The following is an 8,306-nucleotide window of genomic DNA, read 5'->3' on the forward strand; positions in this document are numbered from 1 at the left end:
TATATACAGCAGGCTACTCCAAAATTCCAGAAATAAATTTCTTTGAAAAGATTACGAGATGTATATTTATGATTTAAGAAATAAATTGAAAAGCACAGAACTTTCAAACCATGCCACTGTATACGACGTGATCTTTTATTTTAGTAAAAGTATATGAAATAAGTGCCTAAAATGCTTTTAATGGGACTAAGCCAAATGGTCAACAGACTCTTAGCTTACAATCAATGTGACCAATACCCGAACAGCTGATACGTCGTTGCTTAAATAGCGTGAAATACACTCATGTCCATAAATTAAGGATAATACAAAATCACGCAAAGGAAGAGTTAGAAGCAAAACAAATTTGACATATTTGTAAAGCTTATTTATTAAACAAAAGGTAAAGAGCAAAAAAAGATGTTATATGCTTGATATTATTAAAAAAAATTAGCGATGTTTTCTCCCTGGAGCAAATTACAAAAAAAAAAAAACAAAAACAAAACAAAACAAAAAAAAAACTATTTACAAAAAAACAATATTACATGGTTGGTATGATTGTTAATACATTGTATGTCTCCCAGACGATGCAATACAGTTCGCACAACGCATAGGCATGCTGAGTATCAAATTATCGATCTGATCTTGAGGGATATTACACCACTCAAAACGTATTGCTCTCCGAAATTCCGGTAGACATGTAGGAGGAGGTTAACGGGCTGCAATTCGTCGGCCAAGCATGTCCCACACGTGCTCTACTGGATTCAAGACCGGTGAGAATGCTGGCCAGTCCATACGGGTGATATCCTCCGACTGAAGGCATTAGCTTACGATGTTTGCACGGTGAGGACGGGCGTTGTCATCTATAAACACAAATTGTGAGCCCGTGGCGCCCCGAAACAAACGTACATGTTGTTCCAGAATGACGTCCCGATAGTTTTGGCTTGTCATGGTTCCAATTTGAACATGCAGGTTAGTTCTGGAACCCAGAATAATTCCACCCCAAACGAGCACTCCTGCACCACCGTAACGGTGTCGTTCAATGATGTTTTCTTGGTGGTAACGGGTACCTGGAGCTCTCTATATGAAAGTTCGGCGAGAATCAGACTGCAAGCTAAACCTGGATTCGTCGGAAAACATCACACAAGCCCACTGTTGCGGTGTCCACAATGCATGCTCTCTACTCCAGGCGAACCGCAGGCGACAGTGAGTTGCAGTAAGTGGAACGCATCTGACAGGTCTATGAGCATATAGACCAATCTGTCCTAAGCGTCTGTACACGGTCTGCCTTGAAATTGTCGTACCAGTGGCTGAAGAGAGCTGACGAGACAGGTCTGAGGCTGTGCTCCGCCTGTTTCTTTTGGCAGTAACTGCCAATACCGGTCCTCATTCGGTGTTTTAACTCTGGGGCGACCTGTGCTGTAACGTCTACTCACATTACCATCATCTTGGAATCGTTGCCAAAGCCTGGAGATGACACTCTGGGCAATTCCAAGTTCGTCTGATACTTCCAGTTGGGTACACTTACATTCCAGACGGCCGATAATTCTACCGCGTAAAAAATCATCCAAATGCGTCCTTTGTGTCATAACTATTCGGTTATTGCACTGAAATGCTTATAAAGCGCCTGCAAACAATTTTACTTCTTTGCCTGTATTCCTTACATATCACTCTCTTACACTCTCGTCATTGTAACGTACCATCGGTGTCATCTGTTTACTTCCGGAAATTTGCATATGATTCTTGAAAATTTGTGTAGTGATTTTACAGGTGATATATTTATTTTAGAGTTCGGTTTCCGCGTGACTCCGAATTATCCTTAATTTATGGACATGAGTGTAATTATTGTTCCATACCAGTTTGGAATAAAGGGTATGAACACACGTTTAGTATAACAGATGCATTTTATCTCATTATGTGTAAAACGAAAGCATGCAAATTTAGGCTTTACTCTTTCCGAAGAAACCAGTTCAAGAATTTCCTTTTTACAAAATTTCTCCAGATAACACATAAAACGCAATCAGTAGTAAAGAGACAAAAGAAGAACAAATTAATCATTCTGCTTTATATCACTAAGTTTTGAACAAATACAAGGAAGTCAATCGGCTGTTGGTCAAATCATTTGTCACCAATAGATATACGCCAGTTTTAATTACCATAATTTGAATAAATATTGTCATTAAAACAGGAGTGTACATTTATGTTTCAATTATATTTTCCTGTAATAATTATTATGAAACATAATTTTACAAATTTATGTTTCGTAATAATTATTGTTCTCTTTTTAAATGATTCACATTTCTAAAAGCGTAAACGGAGAGTTCAGAATTAGAGATAATATATTACTTTACCTTCCGATCATCGTTTTCATATGAATTTCATATGAATAAATATTCCTTTATTCTATAGCTGGAGATTACTGGTATGATGATGGAAAAAGAAGATCTTTTGAACCACCTCCACCAGACTGGACGGATGGCTCTTTTGACCGCTCTAAAATTAGGATTTCATCGAATACAAAAAGTGAATTCCTTTGATTTTGTAGTAAACTTTCTCCCTAATTTAATTACGTTTCATATCATATTATTATGTTAATCGTAGAAAGTGTAACTGTCGAAGATAATGGCTTAATTCTTCGACTGGGAGACATCCTACATTTCTATGCAATTATGTACGAACCACAGGGAAAACAATACTTTCATAGCACATAAAATTTAATATTCGTTACAGTAGAATATATCAATTAAAATGCTGTATAAAAGTAATGTTTTTGTTTTCTTGAAGAGACGCTTGAAAACAATGGGAATTATTTTAACTCTTAAATAACTTGCATACATATAAGACAGCTTCAAAATCTTGGAAGAAGATAAATGCCAGGTAATCATGGAAGTATTTGCATGTAAGAGAATAGCACAGTAATATTTTGAAATGGCTTTTAACAGCATGCCACTTTAATTCGTATATTAGTATTGCTGTGAAAGTTTTATTTAAAAGCTTCAAAGACTTAGAGAATAGTTATTCTGATTTCCAATAAATCAACTGCAATAAATGATTATTTTCATATCAAATTTGACAATCAAAATATGGCCAGGTTTTTTATGATTTCTGAATTTTCCTTGTTTCAGTTGTGTTATCAACAGAGTCAGAAAAAGCAGTCAGAAAGTCATTAGTCAGAAAAAGCATCAGCTTTGAAATCCGAGTGTAAATTATTACTTAACGTAAATTGTTACCATTTTTAATAATAATTATTGATATATTTATTAGCTAATGTACTTTCAGACTAGGTAAAAATAAATTTAAGTTTATATGAATTTACATTCTGTGTCATTATAACAAAGGCTACATGCTATATTTACTGTCAGTAGGACCCATCTTTTCTTAAAGATAGTTATATTGTTCACTTTATTAACAACTTAAGAGCTTTATATTGCTTTAGAGAGAGAGAGAGAGTTCATTTGGAATGGACATCGTGAATAGACAGGTAATTTCATGATTAAATGCTGAATAATCATAAGAAAAAACGCTGAATCTTAAAGGTAAATTAAAGTATCGCAAAGATATGCAATGTTAATTGAAATGAATCTTCATGTTGAAACTAAATTTTAGCTGATTCTAAGAAAATAATGCAAAATATTTTAGATAAATTAAAATGTAAGTAACTAAAATAGATTTAGAGCCAATTAAAATTTGAAACATTACTAAGTTATTATAAATCCTTATTGTATGTATCTTTTGAAGAAGAGTAGTTTGAGGGAGTAATTTGTTGCAAAGTGATTTTCATAATTTCAAAATTCCTTCATTCGTAATATATAAGGAATACACAGTTTAATGAGCAATGCGTAGTTCCACAAACCGAAAATCGTTTCGCCTGTTTTCGAAATAGAATTTAACACATTTATATTTTTCTTCTTTGACAAACATTTTTACATATTTAAATTTCAGTTTTTTTTATGTTTCTGTCTTACAAAAGAAATTAATATTTTTAATCTGTTTTTTAAATTCACTCCGTCTTTACTGATGAAACTTCTTTGATCTGACTGCAGTGTTACACTTCTTCTTCACTTTAAATAGGAAAGGAACCTTAATTGTCATATATTTCCCTTAATTTTTGAAATCAAACAACAAAAATTAGCGTTATGTTTTCAAAATTTTCACAGGACTAGTTTCGACAGTTTTACCGAACCACCATCCTCAGCTGCCAAAGCGTAAATGAACGAGATAAGATATAGTATAAATACTATAATAAGACATAGTCACTATATCTTATCTCGTTCATTTGCGCTTCGGCAGCTGAGGATGATGGTTCGGTAAAACCATCGAAACTAGTCGTGCGAAAATTTGAAAATATAACACTGATTTTTGTTGTTTGATTTCTAAATTAATACTTAGTAAGCGTGTTATTGTATCTTAAATATACTTCCTTGTAAAAAACTAGAATTTTAGCACATATTATACTGATGAAGTTTGGAATTCAGCTTATATTCAGACTCAAATAATTTGGTTCCAAAAATGGTGTTATAGACAAAAACGATTGAAAAAAAATATTACTTTTATTTTGTTTAATCATAATGCACATTAATAAAAAATGTGCAAAATCTGTGTCAGAGACGGAATTTTCTACTAATTCTTGGAAGCCTTTCTGAGCTAGAGGGAAATCTGGGTGAATCTTGAATTCTCTATTTTAACTGTTAACATCGTTTTCATTCGGTTCATAGATGAGAACGTCTTTTGTCCCGCCCATAGAATTTTCCGACAGGAAGGAAGAATTTTAGTTTAAAAGTAGTAGAATGATGCATTTTCCCCTCCCCTGCGTTTTACTTATAAAACTAAATGTGCAATTGAAGATGAAAAAAATAAAATCTTGCGATTACTTACTAAAGTGGTTACCGCAGCTGAGAATAAAAGTAAAATTCACCAAAACGGCGAATCATATTCAAGGCCAGATGTTATAAAGTTTGAGAAGGGGAAATTATTGGAGCCTAAAGTGCCCATTCATTACTGAATCCTTATTTTTCGAATGGAAGCTGAATGTGAACTAGCAGTTCCCTTCAACTCGTCTGATAGGTCTAACTAATTCAGAAGTCAAACAACAAAAATCAGCGTTATATTTACAAAATTTTCACAGGACTAGTTTCGATGGTTTTACCGAACCACCATCTTCAGCTGCAAAACCGCAAATGAACCAGATAGGAAATAATGATTAGATAAGATAAGAAAGCCTGGACAAGAATTAGCAAGTGGCGCCATCTGTTGGTGAAACCAGAACTAAAACATAATTTCTTTAAAGGCCGAAGGCAAATTTGGATTGGAATTAGGATCGTTAACTAGAACAGAAAGATTTTTATGAATGTGAAATGCCTCTAGAAAATCCATTTCTCCAATGGAAGATGCTTTCTGAATAATTCTGGCAGCAGAAAAACTGAAAGTGTGGTTTTCGGACCAACAATGTTGAGCAACAGAAGACTTCTGTGTTTCCTTTTTTCTAACATATGCCTCGTGTTCCTTGACGCGAAATTTTAAGGCTCTCTTAGTTTGGCCAATGTAAATGAAACCACACTAGCAAGGAATCCTATAAATACCCCAGGAATTCATATCCGGAATGGGGTCCTTGAGTATGGAACTCGGAATTTTATTGATGGGAGAATAAACAACCCGAAAGTTAAATTTCTGCAAAATATGTGCAACTTTATAGCTAATTGATGGAAAGAAGGGAATGACAACAGAATTTTTATAATCTCCTAAAACAAGAGTGTGCCTTTTAGTGTGTTGAGATGAGAATTTTTTAACTGCTTGATTAATAATGTTGGGTGGAAAGCCCCTGTCAATAGCTATTGCTTTTAAATAATTTAGTTCTTCATCAAGGGCTAGTTTGGAGAAGCAAACTTGAAGAGCACGGAAAACATAGGAATAAAATGAAGCTAACTTTTGTTTAGTCGGATGACATGATTTAAAGTGCGGTGGAAGGCAAACCGATGAAGGTTTACGGTAAACCGTAGTACTGAAGTTGGATGTGTTACGTGTGACCAGAATGTCGAGAAACTTAGAAAATCAGTTACTCGTAATTCTATATGCATACATATAGAGTTTTTATATTTAGCTGAAGTACAGGTTTTCAGTTTTGGCTGAATTTTTGCAGCACGTTCTTACTTATACCAAAAAATAAGCGGTATGTTTGATTGACCAAGAAGCCAGTTTAGGTTTCCAAAATCATGTGAATGTTCATCCAGTTATGACTGAGTTATTTGTAATCTCGAAAGAGTCCTTCCCAAATAAAACAGTATATCTCTCGGTGTAAAACATTTATATGAAAAGTTGATAAACTAGTCAATATAGCTGCATACTCAGAATTGATATCTTCAGCAATACCTGTGGTCATGTTAATAGTTGCACTGTTGATGGCACGCTTCCCAGTTATTAAGCCTTTTGAATGCACACTGCGTTGTTATTCTACATAAGATCTAGTTAAAATGCTAAGTGCACATCTTCTTCAGGTTCACCACCAACGTACATTGCAACCGCCTTACTGCGGCGCACTCTTTTGCTAACTGAAATATGACGTGGTTCTGACTGAAATCTTGGATTATTCGAGTAACTTATATGTTTAAAATGATCCACTGTGAAAATAAGCCAGATTAAAGCCGCACAATAAGATCTTGACAGAGATAGAGATCTGTAACTTATGGAGCAATGGTGTTGGAGACGAAGAGGAAATTTTTAGATATCATTCTGGTGAACTATGCTAACGTTTATCAGTTATGTTCTGTCCCTTCGTATCAATAATATGCGTGTGATGGTTTAACCATCTAATACATCTTTCGTAACTTTACACCTTTATTTATACAGTAGATATCCACTGACACGAATGCTGATTGCTCAACTGCTCAATTACTGATTGTCCGTCATTCTACAGAACGTTTCTGTAACATACACTAATATAAGTATCTAAGTTTGCTAATTTAACTGGAAACTAAAGCTGAAGATCTGCAGATCCCACCAGAGGGACAGCGAGTTATCTCTGTGTCTTAAATACTCACACACACAAGGTATTTCTCCCGCCGTCTTAGCGTTCTTGGTGGTCTGGGCGCGTATTCTGGAGGTCCGTGGTTCGATTCCCGGCTAAAGCGTTGCTCATTTTTCATCTCTTCTGCTTCCAAAAAATACCTAATGTCTCTACAAAATAACTTTTTTTATTTTAGACAAAATTGACCATAAAAACTTGTGCTACAAACAAACCAGCGCTTGTGGAGATTTAAATTAAGAAAGAACAGACAAATAAATTCATACATTAGTATGGTAGTTTAAGGTTACACATTTAATTAGAATAAGCTGGCTAGTTATTTTACCGGCACGTATTTAAAGCATCGGCGAGACTGTTAAAGCTGGCATATCAGTTTTACGCGGTGTAGACGGAAATATATTAACAGCAAATGCGACTGTCCAAAGCTTTATCAACTAAAGATTCAAAAATCTCCGCTTAAGTATATTCAAAGATAATTTGCATTCTAATAATACGGAAAGTAGAAATTATAGTAAAAATAAAAATTATAATAACTGGTTAATTAAAATAATATACAAGTATATTATAATTTCTTTCATATTTTCTAATAGCACTTTTAAAATCATTTTCATTATATATAATCTATTTTCCTTTCCTTTTTTGTAGGTAAAAGTAGGCTCATTCCTCCCCCAGAAGATCATTCAATGAATGATAAAGCAGGCGAATTAAAATCAGAGTATGACAATTTCAGGAACAACAAAATGGATTTTGATAACCAAAAATCCGAAGGAGAAAATATAAATTATCGTCCTTCAAAAATTGAAACTTATCACAAACCAGAAAGGAAACTTAAAATTGAAACTAATCATCAAGCAGAAGGGAAATTTCAAATTGAAACTAATCCCAAACCAGAGGAGAATGTTAATATCGAAACTAACCACAAACCAAAACAGAAAGTTAATATTGAAACTTATCGCAAACCAGAAGCTGTGAAACAAGATTCTGTTGCTAGTTTACCTGCTAAACAAGCGCCTAAACCTAATAAAGAGCCAGAGCCTGATGAGGAAACAGAAGACATCAAGGAAGCATTAGAAGAAGAAGTTGAAGAGGCAAGTTCCACTGCCACTTCTTTTAATAAAACATGGACCATGTGCCTTATTTCTGTTTTCGTAATGTTTCTTTATCAGAGCTTACATGAATAAATTCATCGCAAAAGAATTTTAGCCTGATTTTAAGTGATGCTATTAATAAACAAAGTCCTTCTTACTTTGCAGTTTTGAAAGAGCACATTGTCATCCTCTTTTTTCTTGGGAAAGTGTTTCTCATTAAAGTC

The sequence above is a fragment of the Stegodyphus dumicola genome, chromosome 9, assembly GCF_044657685.1.
Source record: "Stegodyphus dumicola isolate Sdum_Otavi_A_Nest chromosome 9, ASM4465768v1".
Taxonomy (NCBI): Eukaryota; Metazoa; Arthropoda; class Arachnida; order Araneae; family Eresidae; genus Stegodyphus; species Stegodyphus dumicola.